The 20773-nt window shown below is 41.9% G+C and overlaps 1 protein-coding gene across 6 annotated transcripts in view; it reads left to right on the plus strand.

Moving 5' to 3' along the window:
• The window catches only part of PRIMA1 (proline rich membrane anchor 1), a 75355-nt gene that overhangs the window by 45953 nt on the left and 8629 nt on the right, over positions 1-20773 (plus strand). The window lies entirely within an intron of this gene.

Genomic DNA, 20773 nt, shown 5'->3' on the forward strand with positions numbered 1-20773 from the left:
ATTGTGTATGTTTTAAGAGCATCCATAAAACCTATCCAGTGGATCAGGAGAGGAAATGAAGAATAATGTAATCATTTGCAGACAGAGGGAGGTTTCAGAGGGCAGAAAGGAATGTTCTGTAATGAACCTACTTTATTAATGATTTTACCAAAATCAGCGTATTATTCTTTATCCAAAACCTGCATTTTTTTTCAATTTTGAGGACTTTTAAAAATTTCAGCTAAAATAGCTGAACTGTTTTAAAATGAAAATTTGTAGAGGAGTGGATGGTTAATGCAGCAGCATTTCAAAGGAGCAGCACTGAGGGAGCCCGGGATCAGCTGGAGTCCCTAGCTGACTCCGTCTCAGTGCAGCACTGCCCCTTAGAAAGGCCATCCCAGGAGCCCCAGGGTCCCTGGATTTTAATGCACTGCCCCTTTGAAGCTCAGGAGCGGCTCTTAAAAGTGGCAGTGCAGCATTAATGCCTGTGATTAACGTGTTAAAAAATTAACGCGTTAATCCTTCCCTGAGTTAATTGCAGGCATTAACGCACATCAATTGACAGCCTCATTGTAACCCAACCTGTCAGTCACTCATGACAGACTGAAAGCTATTTGTTGCTCATGACTATTCAGTGGCTTTGTGTGAAGGTCATTGGTGGTCTCAGTCCAATTCTAGTGGATAAATGTCCACAAACACCTATTGCATTTGGGCTAGATTGGGATAGTTATTCTGTTAATGATTTCTGGCAGAAACTCTGTGGTTGTAAAATACACTCATGACAGAAGCAACTTCTCAATTCTATATTCACCAAGCAAGGGATCTCTCTTCCAAGCAGTTATCTCCTGGTGGGAGGGAGTGTGTGGAAAAAGATGTTCTTGAAACTAAGGGCTTGTCTACACTTACGATGCTGTACTGGTGCTGTTGCATCTCTGTAGTACTTACTGAAGATGATACCAGCATCACATGGACAGTTTACCCATTGGTGTAGGTACTCCATCTTCCTGAGAGTCAGTAGCTATGTCAATGGGAGAAGACCACCCATAAACATAGCACTATGTATACTGGGAGTTAGGTCACTATAACTGCATCACACATTCCACATACTGGAGTGAGATTGTTATACAGGTTGTACCTCCCTTAACAGGGACTCTTTGGAATGACAACATCCATGGTCTGGAATGGACCACGGATATTCCTGGACCACAGAGCCCAGGAACAGGGAGGCCTGGCGGTGGGGCAGGTGCACCATAAGGGGCACCAATGACTCATCTGGGAACACGGTGGGGGAGGAAAAGGGGGAAGAAGGATGGATGGCATGGCATAGAGTTCTGGCCCCAGTGGAGCTGCCTGGCGCCAGTAGCTGTGGACCTCTGGTCCCAGGTAGGGAACTCCGATCCCAGTGGCAACCAGAGAGCTCTGTCTCCATCCTGGCCACAGAGCTCCAGCTGTGTTCTGGCTCCAGAGGCCGGGAAACTCCAGCCTCAGCCCCAGCTGCAGCCAGGGAGCTCTGGACCCAGCCATGGAGCCAGGTGGCTGCAGAGCTCTTCCACAGTTGTGCATCTCTGGCCATGGCACTCCGGCCCCAGCAATAGTGGGGCTGGGGAGAACCCTGAGGTGCTGAGGTAGCAGCGCGGGCAGGCTGGAACCCTAACCCGGTGGCAGCATGGCCACGAGGGAAGGACCTTCCCTGGTATGGCAAATCCCCTTGTTCGGGACCAGTCAGGTCCCAAGGGTTCTGGACCAGAGAGGTCCAACTTTTACTGACATAAGTTGGTAGCATAGACCAAGCCTGAGTTCAGAGCTGCTGCATGCCTTCAGAAGATCTGTGGAAAGCATATAGTGCATCATGTTGAAAGGAAGAACAATACAGCTACCAAATAAAGACAGCCTAAATTGGAAGGAATGAAAGGAGTTTTCACTTCTCTAAGTCAAAAGCTAGTTTAACTGCTTAGTCTTGTGCTGATGATCACAATATTGTCATACACCAAGTTAAGAGTTGCTCAAAGGAGGGTTTAATGTCTATAAAAGAGAATCTCATTAACTGATATAGGGGATTTTTCAGAGTGACTAGAGCATTTGTCCTCTGCAATGAATCATGTTGGTAAAAGTTATGCTAAAAGGCTGCTAAAGAGCTGTTGGCAGTATTCTCCAATAGTTGTTTCCTTGATCTGTTTTAAGGAATATCTATTGATAAACCCAAGGAAATTAGATAAAAAGATGACCTAAAGAAGATGTTTGTGAAACTCAGCTTGTCCTTTCCATCAACAGAAGCTGGTCCAATAAAAAATGTTACTTCACCTACCTTGTCTCTCTCATGTCCTGGGAACAGCACTGTGGGCTCCTCTAGACTACGCGGAACAGTCGAAAGAGAAATATTTGCATAACTTCTTATGCAAAGTAGTTTAGATGCGGCAAACCCTCCCTTTGTTGAAAAGCCGTGTTAACCTCATTTTTTGAGGAAGAGCGGATTTTTGACAAAGGGGAGAGAGTTCGCCGAAAAAGCTGCATCTAAACTACTTTCCCGCGGAATTTGCATATCCTCTTTCGACTGTTCCGCATAGTCTAGATGAGCCCTGTAAACAAAATATTTCCTTATTTTCAACATGGAAATTATCTGCTATTATTGAACAGCTTGTTCTTTTGGGAAGTTGAGAAATCCCCAACTATATTTCCTGTTCTTGTTACTTTCGTTTGACCAGAGAAAGCTAGTAGAGGCACAGTTTTTTAGTGAATGCAAAAGGAGGTTAAAGGAATGAACTTAGGTGGCCCTTGGAAGCAGGATCCATTCTGATGTGTTCTCTGTTTCTAGCAGTGTCTTTTCAGTCTTTAGTAATGCTTTGTAAATGTGCTTTGCCTTGTTTTGTGTTATGAAAAGCATGCTACTTGCCTTTCGAGACCTGCTAGTCCCTCCAAGCCTCATTCTATATCATTATTCATCTTCATTTAGTCTTGATTGGCACCTTCTTTAACACCACACTACATGCCTGGAACTGAAGCCCACTTCTTGCACACCGAGCAATCTCATTCCCACACACGCCTGTCTTCATAAAGCCTTCCAATACTGATGCAGCCTGCTTCTTTTCTCATTTGACCATCATCCAACATATCCTATATTTGTGTGGCTAAATTGGAGTCATTGCTACATGAACCCCCTCTCTTCAGATAGAGGCATCCCTTGAGTTCCACTCCTTGCTCTGACACTAACTTTCTCTGTAGGCTTGGGTGAGTGACAAGAGGCTAGTGGTGCCTTAGGCTTCGAGTTAAACTGGAATAGCTAAGGAGTGGATGCAGCACAGCCGGACACCCAAGGAGAAGCTAGCCTATGAGTTTTTAAACAGTGCATGTCAGTGTGACAGCTACATGACCTCTGTGCTCTCCACTCCAGGCCTAGCTGGTGCAGAGGAAACCATAGTTATAGTACTCCCTCCTTGTCCCAATTCTGGGAGCTAGAGCCTGCATAGGCACTAAGAGAGAGCATGGACCTTTTGTTCCGTGTCATAGAGTAGCTGGTCTCTGTTCAGACAAGTTGGGAAAAGCAAAGGCTCCTACCTATGTTTCCCCTTGTGCCCCTGGACTGGAACTAGGAACAATCTGGCACTTTACATCTCAGTTTCCTCATCTGTAGAACAGGAATAATAAAATTTGCCTACCTCCTGGGAGTCTCAGGGGGATGCATTACCTGATGCTTATTCAAGTATTTGAAGGGTACAAACATCAAGTAGTATTATAATTTCACGTTCTTTGAAATCTTGCACAGGCTTATGTCAGTCTAAAGTTCCTAGAATTATAACTCTTTGGGAGAGGGGATATGTCCTCATGTTTGTGTAGTACCTAGAAGAGTAGAATCTTGTCCTAATTGGGGTCTCTAGATAACAACAATATGAATATGTCAAGTATCAGAGGGGTAGCCGTGTTAGTCTGAATCTGCAAAAGCGACAAGGAGTCCTGTCTATATAAATATAGACTTCTACTGATATTAAACACTAATAAGTCTTACTATCAGCATACATTCCTTGTTCTGTGCAATTAGCCCAAAATTCAAAAACTTCTAGTCAGCTAATGAGTTATGGGGGGGGGGGGGGGGGAGAGAAAAGTGTAAACAAAAAACGACCCACAGCAGTGTGGATTTCTTAAAAGAAATGCCTATCTGGCATGGGACTAGGTGCCATGGTCTAGCCCAATATGAATTAAAAATGCACATTTATATCCCTCAAAGTGTGAATAAGGGGAAAGTCAGTGGCGAACCCACAAGTATTGCCCTTCAGATGAACATTGTTCCAAGTAATCTCAATGCTACAACCTCTTGGAATCTTGAGCTCACATTTGGTTGGGCCCACAAAAGGAGTCGTACAGCCTTTACCATTAATGATTACTATGTCATGTTTGTCTGTACCATGCAGCTTGACATGGTTAGTTCTGTTGGTGCTCAGAGAAAGCTAAACAGTGAAATAAAAATAATCAGCTGGGTGCAAGTAAGAGTTAAAAGTTATATGCAGGGAAGCTTAGACAAATATATTTGCAAAGTACTTCGATCTACTATATTAGTCCCTCACTTTCATAAGAATCAAATTTAAAGCAGAAAAAAGAAAATTCCTATTGTATTGAGGCTTAAATCTCATTTGGTGCTTTCAGAGGGCCAGATTCAATCAAACTCAGTCTGGCATCTGCATGTTTTTGTGAGGAGAAGCAGGGGAGCGACCATAGTAACACAACAGCATTTTTACTGAATCTGGATCAAATTTACATCTTTGGGGTTTTTTTTAAATGCTGTAAAATCATGAGATCATCATCTTTCAAACCTTTATTTTACAGTTTACAACGTTCAATATAGTGCATTAGTATTTTCCGTGTGAAAAATTATGGCCATACCCAAATCTGCATGTTTCTGTCTCTTAGGTTCCATTAAAATCAGTGGAGTCATAAGAATGTAAACCTAATGAAAGGGAGACTGTAATCAGTCTCTCTGCTCTCATTTCCATATGTGATCTAATAGCAAAGTGTATCAATCAGCTTTAATGTTTAGAACATCGGTGAGTTGTGCCAGACAAATTATATGTTTAAAAGGACATAGATTTCCAAAGGGGACTCTATACTGTCTCTCACTGACACAGCAGATTTGATTTCTTGCACATACAGTTTTTCACAGCTTTGTTGTGTATCTGAGAAATTTGTATTTGTTCATGCAAATAATATTTGTGCATACTAATTGTAATGTTTGATACCTAATGACTGCTTGCCAGTACAATATCTGTATGCGCACATATTGTTGGCTACACTGAGCACAGGAGACCTCACATACTGTGATCTGTCATGCTTGTAATGTGGTTATATATTTTGTGGCAGCAACCTCCTTTTTTGGACAAAAAGGACAACTTAGGAATGTTAAGTTGCTTTCAGTGGCTATAAATTTCTCTTTATTTTCTTGGTGACAGAGTGGTAGATATTTTTTAATGAGAGATATTTATCATCTGATATTAATCAATGACACATTCAAATTATTTAAGGACTGGCCCTTACATGCCAAGAGCTGCCATAATCTGTAACATCTTTTATCCAGGAATTTTTAAGAAATGCATAGAATGCTAATTCGAACTCAGAACAATGTGTGTAGTAGACGTCTTTGTGTTTTGCAGATGGGAAAACAGAGGCTCAGAGATTTTAAGAGATTAGCTCAGGGGTGGAGCCTGAGGGGTGGGCAATAACTTTTGCAGATGGGGTGGAGCCTGGGAAGGAAGGGGCTGGGGACTAGCCTACCCCTAGAGTAAAAATACAGAAAAGGGCTTGTGGCTCTCAACCCCACCACTAGCGCGTTGCCTAGCAGCCACCTAGGGTTGCTGCAGCTATTTAAATGGTTCGCGGCTCCAGCCCCTCCCAGGGTAATGCTGCGACTGGGAGTCGTGAGCCATTTAAATAGGATCCTGCTCCCTGAGGCACTGCCTGGAAATTCAGTGGCATGGGCAGCAGGATATAAATAGAAAGCAGTAAGATACAGTCCGCAGGCTGAATCAAAATGTTCAGCAGGCCGGATCCGCCCCTGGGCCACATCTTCCCCAGCCCTGGACTAGCTGGTTACACAGCCAGTTTATTATAACAGCTCTACAGCATATCTGAGGAAATGAACAGTTCAAATTCAAAAACATTTTTAGTTATTTTTTTCTAGTATGTCTCTGTAAAATCCTGTCACTCTTCCCTTTCCCTTGAATGGGTGCATCCTGTTTAATAAATGCAAATGATCCAAGAAAAAAAACAGTAAATAGCTTAGGATGCAGAGAGAGGGAGAGGTTGTTGATTGAATTCAAGATAATTCAATGTGAGCTTGATGTCTAAGCCATACTACATGGCCAACATCCTCAATAGGTGTAAATAAATTCAACTTCAAAAAACTCAGTGGAGCTATGTCCATTTAAATCAGATGAGGATCTAGTTGTCTCTTAAGCTCATTTCCACCTTCCCTTACAATGCAAGTACCTTCTAGATCATAGTACAGTAGTAAGATTTGGGGAAGGGAGCACGACTAGATAAGTAAGAACAATAAACTGTTGTTTGTTAAGTAAATAGATGCAATGAGAGAGGGTGATGGATTGCATAATCCTATTTCAGTAACTCACTAGCATGTCATCCTCTTACTACAAGAGGACTAAGATATTGATATAAAAATTTAAAAAATCTCCTTACTTCTTATGTAAAGTAAAGATACTGCAGCTGACTCCTGAGGCATGAAGGGAAGAGCAACCTGGAGCATCCCAAGTCTTTCTGTCATTGGTTGCTCCTGGTATTGGACTTTCTTGAAGATATTTCAGATTATTTTTATACATGTGAATACTTTAGTCTGAATTAAAATTTCACAGCACATTTTGCCAAGGGAAGTAATTTCTCAAATCTGCTGGGTTGGCGGTAGAATGAACTGTGTTCTCAATTCTATATCAAAGAGTTTGTGAACAAAAAATACTCATGCTAAGTCAGCAGGAAAAACCAGGCCCATATTGATTAACAATTTCACATAAAAGAGGTTTTACTCATTCTTGTAATTTTGCTAGGCTACAACAGCTACATATACACTCCATAGATTAGAGGAAAGATACCATAAATACCTACATGTGCATTTCCTTAAATAACTGACACATTCACTCTCAAAGTGTACTTGAATAGAGGAAAACACTATATTGAAATAAATGTGGTCAGATTTAAATTGACGAATGAGAAAATTCATAGGTTAGATATTCCAGAAGGCCTAACATCTGGTGTATGACATTGCATACCTTACATACTGCAGTACCTAGGCCAAACAGGCTGGCTTCAGGATGTGTTCAATAATCAAGGGGATCATGAAGTGCTTTTCTATATATATAGCTAAATGAACTAGTGGTACTCCCAGGAAAACTACTGCTTCTTATGGGCCAGACTGAGTAAATTACAAAAACTCAGGACAGCATGTATTCTCTTGGGGGAGGCAGAATGATGCATTCTAAAGTACAAGGGGAATGTGTGTCCTCCATTAGAATAACTTTTAAAAGGTGGATGGGAGGGTTAAAATTAAAATATGGTCAATGCAAGAATATCATTAGTCAAGTTGTGGAAAAAGCTCAAGCTAACTTATCTAGCGAGAAGACTGGGACATAGGACTGTGATGATGGAGATTATGTAAGCAGAAGACAAACTCTTTATGAAAGCAGTTCAATGTACTCTGCCACCCAGAACCCCACTTCCAAGACCCAAAACCCAGTCCCTCCAAAATGAGAGTCAGGCTATAGAAAATGCAGTACTGCAGACAGTAATGCTTTGATTCAGAGATGGATTTGAAAGAACAGGAGTGGCCCGTAAATCAAAAAACCAGTAAGTCCTAGAAAACACATTGTAGTCTGAGTGCCTCAGGTTTTTCCACACAAAGTTCATCTATAATTTTATAGTCATCATCAATGGATTGGCTGAGTGTTCTGCCATCTTTAATTATAACACAAAGGCTAATGCATATGTTGCTTGGCTCATATTTCTAAGTACATCACAATGAAATTAATCTCATCTTGTGCCTGGGAGTGAGGTTTATGGTTGACCCACTGACAACACACAAAATATTCTGTTCTTACTCTCTGCAGTGTCATTTTTACCTGTGAAGAAATGTGCTGTGAGAAAGACAAGGTCATGTTGGCTACGTCTACACTGCAGAGATATTTCAGGATACCAAAAGTATCCCGAAATAGCCATTCTGTGTCTTTTGAACACACCCATTATTTTGAAATACAAAAGGCTCGCTATTCGGATGACCCCGTAAACCTCATTCCATGAGTGTTAAGGGATGTTTTGAAATAGAGATTTATTTCAAAATTTGGCGCTGTAAATTTTGAAATACGCTTTTTCGAAATTACCTCAAAATAAGCTATGCAATTCGCATAGCATAACTTGCATAGCTTATTTCAAGGTAAGGTGCAGTGTAAACACACCCTTTGGTATTCTTTTATTGGCCCAACTTCTACTAGTGGAAGGGACATGATTTCAAGCAACTCAGAGCTCTTCCCCATGTCACTTGTGCTATTTCATTTTGACCAAAATTTACTAAACTGAATTTAACCAAATTGAATTAAAATTGTGTATTGTCTAAAAATAAAATTATCTGTACTTCTAGCAACCCAGGAAATTTGGCTATTAAAACATGTCGGATCCGCATCTTTGCTAACCTAACCTATGTGTATGTTATTTCATGTGTAGGCATATTAATTCCACTGTGAATAAGAGTGTCAGAATCCAGCCCTTAATTTACATAAAAGCTGTGTGCAAGGGGAGCTGGATATCTCAGGGCATTGCGTAATGGTATAAATACCTTTTAGCTTTAAATTGTCAGTTCAGGTCCAGCCTGTGGACTCTACTGAGCAATGACTTCCATGGAATTATTTGTGAGAGTAAGTGTTGCATAACTGAGCACTAAAGGCTGATCCAAATCCCACTGGAGCGAATGAGACCCATTCCATTGACTTCAATGACACAATAGGGTCTTAATCTTCAGTTACTGGAAGTTGGTGTCATTTGATAGTCATTGAATGGTCTATGTGATGTAAGTTTGGTAGCCCCAGTAGATAAGTGACTATCTCATCAAAAATTACTGCTACCACTTGTTAGCAGTTTCATTGGATAGATTAAGTACTGAATGGGCATAGCAAATGAAAAATCCTTTCACCCATACAGATGGTAGAGAATGAAGCAGATCAGCAGTAGGGATGTGAATGGTTAACTGGTTGCCCAGTTAACTGGTAAGCATCACCCTTACGGGTTACAGTTAACTGGCCTGGGCAGGGGGCTGCTCCAGTCCTGCAGAGCCCACAGGGGGTGGGATGCTCCCACCTGCAACACAGGCTGGGATGCGCCCGCCTGCTCCTGTTTAACCGGTTAACTAAACAGAACTTTACATCCCTGATCAGTAGTCCTGTGAGGGAAAGCTGGCCCTCTTGCTGCCTGTGCGGTATCTGTTTTGTGGATCAGCACTGGATTCTGTCCCCCAGGACTGTCAGTCTGGAATTTTTATAAACACTGCCTTTGTGCATAGCTATTAAGGGAGAGTGGAAAGAAGTAAGCTCCATCTCGATTCATCTCTGTAGTGGGTTGGACTCATCACCTCTCACTAGTCATGCTGGGAATTAGATCTCTTCATCAACAGGACACCTTTGGTGGGTGGTACTTCACCTTTTGTCTGTTTTTCTCTGTCTGCACCATTTTTAGCTGGACCCATGTCGCTCCCTGGACCCTGGCATCTGCTTCAGGACACTCAGTTGCCATCAAAAAGTTGCCATTATCCAGCAGCTGCCAATAAGCAGAAGGCAAGTTTGTGGGCTGCAGCCAGGAAAGGAAGTGCTGGGACATGGCTTCTCTGCCTGCACTCTCACAAACCTGCCTGCTGTCAAGGCGGAAGTGAGGAGTGGGGCCACAGCCCAGGTGCCAGGGCTTTCTGGAGGAAGGCTGTGGCCAGGAGAGCAGTAGTGGCATGGGGGCCTGCAGAGCTTCATGGTACAGCTGCCTACAGGTTGGGAGGAGAGACACTGGGCAGGGCAGCAGCAAAAAGAGGTACTGTGCAGCTCCCTCTGCACCTCTGCTAGCCCTGGAAAGTCCTGGCATTCTATTTCCAGCCCTGACTGCAGCCTTCCTTCCTGCCCTGCAGATTTAGGATGTCAGCTAGGGCTCCCCCATTAGGCAGTAAGATGGGCATCCTAGTCCCTTACCTCCTGTGTGGTCCCCAGGCACTGACAAATTTGCAGCACTCAAGTGATGATTTAAAGAGCCCAGGATTCTGGCCCTGCCATCACCTCAGTAGTGGTGGTGGAGGCTGAAAGCCTGAGGCCCTTTTGAATCACTGCACCCGGGGGCAGCTGCTCCCTACTCCCCACCCCTCTCGTCAGCAGGCCTGTTTTTATGAAGTAGAAGTTGTTAATATCAGGGTGGTTAGTAAGTGGCATCTGCTGTAATCCCAGTTCACACCAGGATCATAGTAATGTTCTGAAGATAATCGAGAATGTTGCCAACACTCATGATACATGAGAATCGTGGCCGTCATTTCTTTTTAAAGTAAGTTGGTAGTCTTCATCACTGTGGAGAAAACCTCGAAATCATGACCTGAATGAACCCTAAAGGCTCTAAAACTAGCAGACAAATAAGATCCCTACCTGCTGTTTTTGTAATCATCTCATTTTTATGCAAATCTCAGATGTTTTGAGTGGGGCTGATTATTATTTTTGAATGCTTGGGGTTGAGTGTATGGCACCACTAAGTATCTGAGATACACTCAGCACAGTTCATAGGAAGAGTCAAGATAGTGTTTTGTCTCCTCATTCCCTGATCCCGGATTCAGTCTGGTCCCTTGTATAATTACAGCAGACTCAGAGCTACTCTTCAGTACAGGCAGGATCCTGCTCCAGCAGTTCTAATGATCACTGAGGTCTGGAGTACCCAGACATATTTCCTGGCTTCTAGGAATACTCCTTGAGATGGGAAGAGGGTGACACAACAGTGACTTTGGTTCACCACCACCCATGGATTCCCCTTACACAAAAGAATCTTGAGTGAGCCAGTTAAGCAAATTTAATAGCTAGGGAGTGGGGGTTACCACTGTGAGCCCCTGTGCTTTTTACAAGGGCAGGAATACAGCCATATTTGCAAGGACACTAGGCTCCTCTTAAATTTCACATATCCCAGTTTAAGCCAAAATGTGCTCTTTAGGGATAGTCCCTAGGAATGGGTGTAAGGAGCTATACTGCCCCAAGGGGCACAGCTCTGCAGGCCTGCTGTGACATCCTTTTATCCTAGGATCAACTTACATTACAGCCCCTCCTCCTGCACTGCTGGCCTGTGTATTAAGCCATAGTGCTTCCTCATGCCCACTGCTTCTTTGGGCACCGTGCACCCCAAGAGAATAAGGAATCCTTCTGTTCCCTGCCGCACAAAAGTCACAATTCTTCAACTTTGTGGAATTACGCTGATTTGGAACTATAAACTCCCATCAAATTGTACAATAGCTCTCTTGTTTTTCAGAGGCGTGGCCATATTAGTCTGTCTCGGTAAATTGGGAAAATAAGGAGGAGTCCTGTGGCACCTTAAAGATTAACACATTTATTTGGGCATAAGCTTTTGTGGGTAAAAAACACTCTCAGATGCATGCATGATCTCTTTTTTTGGTTACCCTGTCTTTCCCCCTACAATACACAGGGCTCGCTGAGCCGCGGCGAGCCCCACTTGCCAGCCACATTGTCCGGCATTCTGCGCATGCGCAGATCGCCCGAACCCAGCTCTTCCGGGATGTAATCTATTCGCCACAGGCAAGATTACATAGATTGTCGAGCCCTGACAATACATACTGCTAATTATTTTATAATGTTACTGGATTGCTAACAAGTTCTGTCCTCAAGAGTGATCCTGGACAAGAACAGCAGAGGTGCTGTACTGGTACATTTGAAGGTGGAGGGAGCTCGAGTATGCTAACATTGGCCATGTTCCCTCATACTAGTGCAAAACTGATATGAGTGTATCATTCCATTGAGCTACATTCATTTATTCCCAGTTTACATTGGTATATTAGACTGTAGGATTGGCTGCATTTTGTCTGGCTCTAAAGAGCAGGATATTAAATAGCCATGTCAAAAAGCATTTGTGGAGCTCCACTGTCCTTATATCACCCAACAGCCACACTTCATGCTAAATCCGTCATGAGGTACTGTGCTAAAAAAAAGGAGTAAAAATTCTGGAACCAACGTGTTTGTTAGCTAGAAAAAAGTCAAGAATGGGGAAAAGGTCATTTCCCATTCTGGGTCTTTGCAATATATTAATCATGTGAAGTGGCACAGATAGGGAAGTAATGGAATTCCTGTCTTTGATATCTGCTTTTTGTGGCAGCATTAAGAAGAATGGTCATTTTCTTAGGAAACACTAACAAACAGCTAAACTGAGCTTACTATGAGAGGGGGAACCCATGCTCCTCCCCACTTGTATCTATTTTAACAGCATCATGACTGAGTGGAGACAAATTCTTCCAAACTTTCTGTAAACATTTTAAGTGGGTTTAGTGTTTCAGACCAGAAGTGAAAAATGTTGGTCTGAAATCCCTTAAAGATTGAAGCTTTCTCCAACTACAGAAACAGCACAGCAGATTATAAATTCATTGGGGAGGCTTGATTAATTGTTTTTGTTAGTACAGTGCTTAGCACGCTGGGGCTCAGAGGCACTACACAACACACATTTGTAATAAAAATGGGCCCTTGAAATGCAGGGTTCGTCACACTAGTTCTGGCCAAAGTGTTTTATTCCTGATCTGAAGGAACCCCTCTATATATGAGATGGAAGCAAAACCTCCCGGTTTGAGTCCTCAGGGTGTCAGGAAGTGTCTAAGTAGGAAGAAAAAAAAAAAGGTTTGAGGTAGGCAAATAAAATTTAATGTGGGTAAGTGTAAAGTAATGCACATCGGGAAAAATAACCCCAACTATACATACAGTATGATGGGGGCGAATTTGGCTACGACAAATCAGGAAAGAGATCTTGGAGTTATCGTGGACAGTTCTCTGAAAACTTCCACACAGTGTGACGCGGCGGTCAAAAAGGCAAATAGGATGCTAGGAATTATTAAGAAAGGGATAGAAAATAAGACCCAGAATATCTTACTGCCCCTGTATAAAACTATGGTACGCCCACATCTCGAATACTGTGTACAGATGTGGTCTCCTCACCTCAAAAAAGATATTTTGGCCTTGGAAACGGTTCAGAAAAGGGCAACTAAAATGATTAGGGGTTTGGAACAGGTCCCATATGAGGAGAGGTTAAAGCGACTGGGGCTTTTCAGTTTAAAAAAGAGGAGACTGGGGGGGGATATGATAGAGGTATATAAAATCATGAGTGGTGTGGAGAGGGTGGATAAAGAAAAGTTATTTATTAGTTCCCTAAATAGAAGAACTAGAGGACACCAAATGAAATTAATGGGGAGCAGGTTTAAAACTAATAAAAGAAGGGTCTTCTTCACACAGCGTGTAGTCAACCTGTGGAACTCCTTGCCAGAGGAGGCTGTGAAGGCTAGGACTATAATAGAGTTTAAAGAGAAGCTAGATAATTTCATGGAGGTTAGGTCCATAAAAGGCTATTAGCCAGGGGATAAAATGGTGTCCCTGGCCTCTGTTTGTCAGAGGCTGGAGAGGGATGGCAGGAGACAAATTGCTTGATCATTGTCTTCGGTCCACCCTCTCTGGGGCACCTGGTGCTGGCCAGTGTCGGTAGACAGGATACTGGGCTAGATGGACCTTTGGTCTGACCCAGTATGGCTGTTCTTATGTTCTTATGCTTCAGAACTGGTTGGACACCTCGGAACCAACAAATCATGCATCTTGACAGGGAGTTAGACTAGATGACCCTTGCAGTCCCTACTAACCCTATGCTCCTATGGCTCCATGGAAGTCAATGGAATTCCACTGTTGTGAAACTGGTATAAGTTTGAGGTTGTTCTCATAGCCTGTACAACCTACATTTTCATATGCCCCACCCATAAATCCAAGAAATGAGCAAAGCACTAATTAATACTGATAAGTCGTAATGGTCTGTGTAATGCTAGTTTTTCAAATTTAATAAGTAACTAAAGCACTTTGCAGATGAAAAGCACTATAATGTTAATAAATCACAGTAGCTGTTCAATTTATACTGCAGTGAGGAAAGGGGCTGGAAAATGTTACAGGAACAGAATGAGAGAGGTTTCATTTTTGGCTTCTAGCCACATTTGCATTTGCATTCTGATGCATAATGTAATGGAGTTTCCCTATTACTGAAGCTACATCTATATTGCATGGCTTTTTTTGGCAGAAGATATGCAAATAGAGTGCTCATTTGCATATCTTGTGCTCTCATTTGCATATCCTCTTCCGATATGCATATGAAATGAGATATGCAAGTGTAGACATAGCCTGAGACGTAGAGCAAAATTTACAGTACCTTCAACTTATCTTGTGTGTGTGCATGCACTGTTGTTTATACTACTGATCACACCCACAAAACATTTGCCTGCAGAGATCAGGGAATTAAGAACCCAAATAACTAAACTCGCAGGGGCTGTGGGGGTATATGTAACAAGCTTGTCTGCCCCTTCAAGACCAGGGGGCTTGGGCCCAACTAGCCCTGATAAGTTACCAGCCCCATCTTGGAGGGATTAGGTGATTCCTGTAAGGAAGCTGCAGGAGAGAGGTGTATTCCGCAGTATACCCTGCATTAGGGCAGGTGTAGCCCTCCTTGCAGCACTGCAATAAGTAAGGGGAAAAGCCTCTGGGAGCTGTAGCGCAGGATAGGCAGAGAAACTGCTTTTGTTTTTTGTTTTGTTTTTGTTGCCTACGTTTTTTTGTTTGTAGCATCAAACTATGTCTAGCAACAGGCTTGGGCATGGCAGTGAGTCCTCACGGGGCAGGAGGGACTGGCCACTTATCCTGCATAGTACAAAACAGGAAGTGCACACAGTCAGAATCTGGAGTGAGTCTTGTTTTCTAGGAAAGCCTTCTCTGCCATGATTACATGCACACCCTGGCTCTGACTTTAGTGAGCCCAGCTGTCTATGCGGCCTCCAGCATTGCAGCTGAAACACCTATTTTGTGCTTGTCTGCACCATGGGCTCTCACAAACACTCTTTTCTGTTACCTCTCCTGCTCAATGTGTATGCAAGACTATTAGTGGAGATAGTGCCTTGTCAGCCAGCTCAACATCACTGTTTCATAAGATCCACGTGATGCAGTTGAGAGATTTCACCTAATTTCTGGTTGAGCTGAGAGGTTGGGGCTATGTCTAGACTACAGGGGTCCAGAGAACGCATCTGCTCTTCTGCGCTTTTTTTTTTTCTTTCTTTTTCCCCAGAAGAGCAGACACACTCTTTTGGAAGCCCTGTCTTCCTCCTCCCACGAGAAAGAAGGGTTCTTCCAAAAGAGGGTTTTTTCCCTAAATTTGGCCCAGTGTAGTCGGGCCAAATTTCGGAAAAGCCTCTTCTGAAAAAACTCCCAGTAAAAGGTATACAGATTGCAAAGCTCAATTTGCATAGCTTTTTCCAATAAAGCCCTGTAGTGTAGACATAGGCTGGGTGAAGCTGAGGCAGCTGAGACTGAAGTTAAGATGGTACAAGGAGTCTTCTTCACCGTGTTCCTGCTCCAGCCAGACTTGCCACAAGCTCTGTTGTGCCAGCATGAATGAAAACCATCCTTACTAATTAACAGCTGAAGAACTTGACTGCTTTGGGGATTTGGGAAGGGAGGACAACTTTGTAGTTAAGGCACTGCGCTTAGACTCAGGAAATTCGGGTTGTATTCTTTGCTTTACCACAGGCTTCCTATCTACCCTGGAGCAAGTACCTTAATCACTCTGTCCCTTCTTTGCAATATTTGGGACAATAATTTCCCCCATTCTCAGTTCATCTGGTCTATTTGAATTGTCAGCTTTTTTAGGGAAGGACCTTTCTTTTTATTATGTTATGACAAGTGCCTCACACAATGGGGTCCTGACTTCAGTTCGATTGTCCAGGTGCTACCTTACAGCGATAATAATGAGTTGCCCAAGGTCACATCAGAAGTCTATAGAAGAGCTGGCAATAGAATCCAAGTCTTCTGTGTCTGTCAGGAAAACGTCTCCTTCCCAGTGATGGGTGGTTGTTTTGCTCAGTCATTTCCAAAAGGATAAATAAAATTGCAAAGTGGGATCTCTGTAGGTTTCAGTGTTGTGTTTGTGAGGGTTATGTTTCATTTTTGTTCCAAAGAGGCTGCCCTTCCTTAGGCACATAATGTAGCATAATTCACTGCTTAAGCTTATTTTACCCATATTCCCTTAGCAGATAATTTGGATTTCTTTTATTTAGTTGCTTTTTATCATGCAAAATGGTCAACAAACGGAGTTCATTTTTTACCTTAGGCCCATTTGGTTATCTCTACTGTTATAAAAATCTATCAAAGATATGTTCTGCATTGGAAACAACTGAGGTATAATGCCATACATTAAATCTCTCTAGTCAAAAATTTCTTTTCTAAGTTCTCTTTAGAGGGTTTTTTCAATTAGGAGTTGGAGTGGTTGGGGTAGGATTAAGCTAGGTTGCTATGAGTATTTTTAAATGAAATTGGCTTTATTAAGTAGGCTAGTGTTATAATACCTTCTTTCTTTCTAAAGGCTGGTATCCTGTGGACAACAAGCAAGGGACAGAAGTTAACTCACTAGTTTTAAAGGGAGAATACTTAGTGGTAGTAGGAAATAAGAATGATTTCTGTCCAGCTGGTCTAGATTATGCTATTACACCATACTGAATTTTGATCAGCACCATTGAGAAGTTATTCTGAATTGACATTGAGAATAAGTGTAACAAGGTCTTTCTCAGAAATGTTATTTGTAATCTGAACAGACCAGATCTTCCCTTCAGGCAGTTCCAATGATGGGCTGGACTAGGCAGATCAGAGAAAGAAGAACTTAGACAATCACATTTTATACTCTCTGACCCCTTTAAACACAAGGTCAGGGAGCTTGTAAATGCTGGTGAACAGCTGAAGTGCAGCTCAGCAAAGAGTATTTTGTTCCCAAAAAGAGTGAAAGCAGCATATTTAGTCTTTGCACAAGAAGGGGAGATTTGGCCGCTCTTAAAGACCGTGATGCATCCAAAAGTGGAAATAACCCACAAACCTTCAAAGTCTGCTAAAACGTACCCTAGAAATTGGTCAGCCAAGTCAGCTTGGATCTGGATTTTTAATACTCCAGTCATCTCAATAAATGGATTATGCCCACAAAGCTCATAATACCATCTCCATGTTTTGTTAGTCTTTAAGGTGCTGCAAAGCAGTCACAAGCCTCCAGAGAGACCCAGGTCAGTGTGAACTTCTGGTGATTTGAAAATATGTGAACAAGGCTGTAACATTCAAACTGGATGGAAGCCTAACCTACAAAATAAGGCAGTGGGTGCCTCACTCAAAGCCTGTTAATGCCAATATGATTTGCTGCAATGGTATGAAAATGTGTTTCCTCACAGCTTCTTCAATGTTCCTAGTAGAGTTAGGGAGATACAGATCGGGAAAAATAGGACTTTCAGAATTGTAAGAGAGAAAATGTGTTGACCCATAAAATGTATGCTGCCTTTCTTCTGTAAATCTGATCTGTCACACAAAGGCTTTGCCAAGGTCAGGGCTGTGACTGGCCAGTGGAAATGAGATATCTCTTTAACAGTCTGGAAGATTTGATCAAGAATATCCATTTCCCTTCAGCCACACCAGATTGCTCTGAATGGAGAGTCTAGGGGCCAAGCAAACGTGTAACTGTAGGTCAAGCACAATAATCTAGCCTGAAACATCGACCTAAATAAGGAAGATTCTGCCTAACTAGCTTCTAGATTTTTTCCACATTACAAATACATTTGCTGTTAGTTTAATAAATGAACCCTGAAGAGAATATTGTCTTCCTGAAGGCCTGTTCTGCTCTGTCATGCTGCAGTAAATTAGCAATGAAGTTATAAATCACATTTTACAAACAATCGATTACATGAAACATTTTGGGGGAAACAAAATGCCACAAAAAGTGATGGTGAAGAACAAGTCAACATCTTTTTACATTCTGATATCTTTGCTGCTTAGAAATTAATTTGCCATGGTTTGAACAAGAAAGTGATGCAGCCTACCTATCAATATGAGAGAGTCAAATTTATCAACTTCTTCATTCATTTAGGGTGTTACTGACAGATTTGAGATCAGAATCAGTATAAATTTTACCTGCAAAGTGCCTGCTGCCATATACGGTGTATACCATTTTTGGTAATAAGTCTTTGCTAGTTAGAGTGAGAATGTGGTCATCTTTCTTAAGAATCCAAATGAGGGAACTGATTCTCCTTTTACTTACACCAGTGTAACTCTACTGACTTTACTAAAAAGTCATTCCTGATTTCCACTGATGTGACAGAAGAGAATCAGCCAAATGTATCTTTGTTAATGATTCAATAGTGCTGAGGTCTGAAATCATATTTAAACATGATCAGTTGTATAACATTATAGACATGTTCTCTTTTACACAAAGACCCTTTTACACTATTCTGACACTATTTAAAATGAGTGTATATTACTTTTATAAAAACTTAAAAAACAACAAATAGTCTAGCAGCATCTTAAAGATTAACAAAACATGTAGATGGTATCATGAGCTTTCATGGGCATAACTCATTTCTTCTGGAGTATTAAAAATCCAGATCCAAGAATAAAAAGGGAAGGGAAGGGGAGGGGAGGAAGAAAAAATGGAGAAAAAAGACAGTGACTAGATTGTTCAAGTAGTTACAAGAGGCTGATAAGAACAATTAGCACCTCCATTGTTTGGTTGGTTGGTTAAGTCATTACTTTTATACTCATTTTAAAGTCCCTTTTGCCTTGTCAAAAGGTGTAAAGGGGCTTTAATGTAAGTAACTCTGAAGTCTAGCCATCTGGTCCAAAACAAAATGCAGTTAAAATGTACACCCATTGAAATTGTATAGGTAATGTCAGAGGATAGTAAAAGTTATAGTTCTGGAAAGGATTTCAGTAGGTCATCTAGTATAATCCCCTTCACCCAAGGCAGAACTATGTAATAAGCAAACCGTACATGGCTGATGTGTGTCTAACCTCGTCTTTTAAGCCTCCAGTGATGGAGATGCCACAACCTCCCTAAGCAATTTTTTCTAATGCTAAACTGCCTAGAGAGCTAGAAAGTTTTTCTTAATGTCCAACCTAAACCTTCCTTGCTACAATTTAAGCTCATTGCTTCTTGTCCTATCCTCAGATGTTAATGAACAATTTTTCTCACTACTCCTTGTAACAATCTTTTATGTATATGAAAACTTTTATGATGTCCCCTGCAATCTTCTCTTCTCCCTACTAAGCAAACCCAAGGCTATGTCTACACTCGCGGTGTCTTGCGCGAGAAATATGCAAATGAGGCTAAGCATGGAATATCGCCAATCCTCATTTGCATACCTAATGAGCTGCCATTTTTGCAGAAGTACTCTTGCAGCAGAAGTAGCTGTCTACATGGCCCCTTCTTGCACAAGAAAAACCCTCTTGCACAATGCCGTTATTCCTGAAAATAATCAGCGTAGCAGCATTGCGCAAGAGGGTTTTTCTTGTGCAAGAAGGGGGCCATGTAGACAGCTCCTTCTGGTGCAAGAGCCTCTTCTGCAAAAATGGCAGCTCATTAGGCATGCAAATGAGGCTTGGCGATATAACACACTTAGCCTCATTTGGATATTTCTCGCGGAAGAAGCCACAAGTGTAGACATAGCCCAAATGTTTTAATCTTTCCTCACAAATCATCCCTTTTTTTTCTATTTTCACTCTAATGAAGTAAACTAACATGGTGATATATTTGAAATGATAAAAACATTGGGGCAATATTATTTTTAGGTACAGAAATCTAAGTCTCTGGAACATCGTGGCTAGTGTAATTGGAAAATTGAACTGCTTGGAATATGTACAAAAGCTCTGGGGAATTCAGAAGATTGAGCATTGACAAAAATTGAACAGTACTGAGCGTGCTTCTGAAACTTGCATGGAGACAGGTGCCTTTTATGGCAATTGTAGAGCATTTTCTTTGAAAGTGTGGGGGAGGTGAATAAGCCAGTGCCCATTTCCTATGACTATTTAGTAGTATGAATGTTACATCTCACGACCTCACTTGGGCCATGTCTATACTAGGAAACTACTAAATTCTACTTAACTCCAGATTTAACAAATTTGAACTAGCATGTCCTCACTACAGGGAAGCATCAAAATGAGGCTGAGGCAGGCTCTGTTAATGTGCATGCGCTACCTCAAACTTAGAGCCCCAGGAAGCACTGGAGAGTAATTCGTTCAAATTACTCCGCGGAGTAGTTATTTTGAAATAATGGCACAGGAACAACCACACTACTGTTATTTCGAAATAACTTTCTGAATTAGTGTTACTCCTGATGAAAAGCAGGAGTACAGAGTTCAAATTCCACAGCTCATTATTTCGAAATAACTGGCTTGGTAGTGTGGACACTCCGCTTACAAAGTATTTCACACCATCCCATTATTCAAGGCCAAAATTCACACATTGCAATAGGAGTGTGCTCAGTTAGTGAGCCAATCTAGTCTGTGCAAATCTCCTGCACTTGTCCCCGGGGATAGGTGGGAGATAGAGAACAGATACCCGGCAGCTCTCTGTCATCAGAACTATAGAGAGGAAGTGCAGGATGGACTTTCAGGATGAGTCTTTTTGGGATCTGCTCCTTCGCTCCTGGTAGAGCTTTCTGACTCCCATCAAAAAAAGAAGCTACCCTTCAGTATTCCATAATCAA

Source organism: Pelodiscus sinensis, chromosome 4 (genome assembly GCF_049634645.1).
Source record: "Pelodiscus sinensis isolate JC-2024 chromosome 4, ASM4963464v1, whole genome shotgun sequence".
NCBI lineage: Eukaryota > Metazoa > Chordata > Testudines > Trionychidae > Pelodiscus > Pelodiscus sinensis.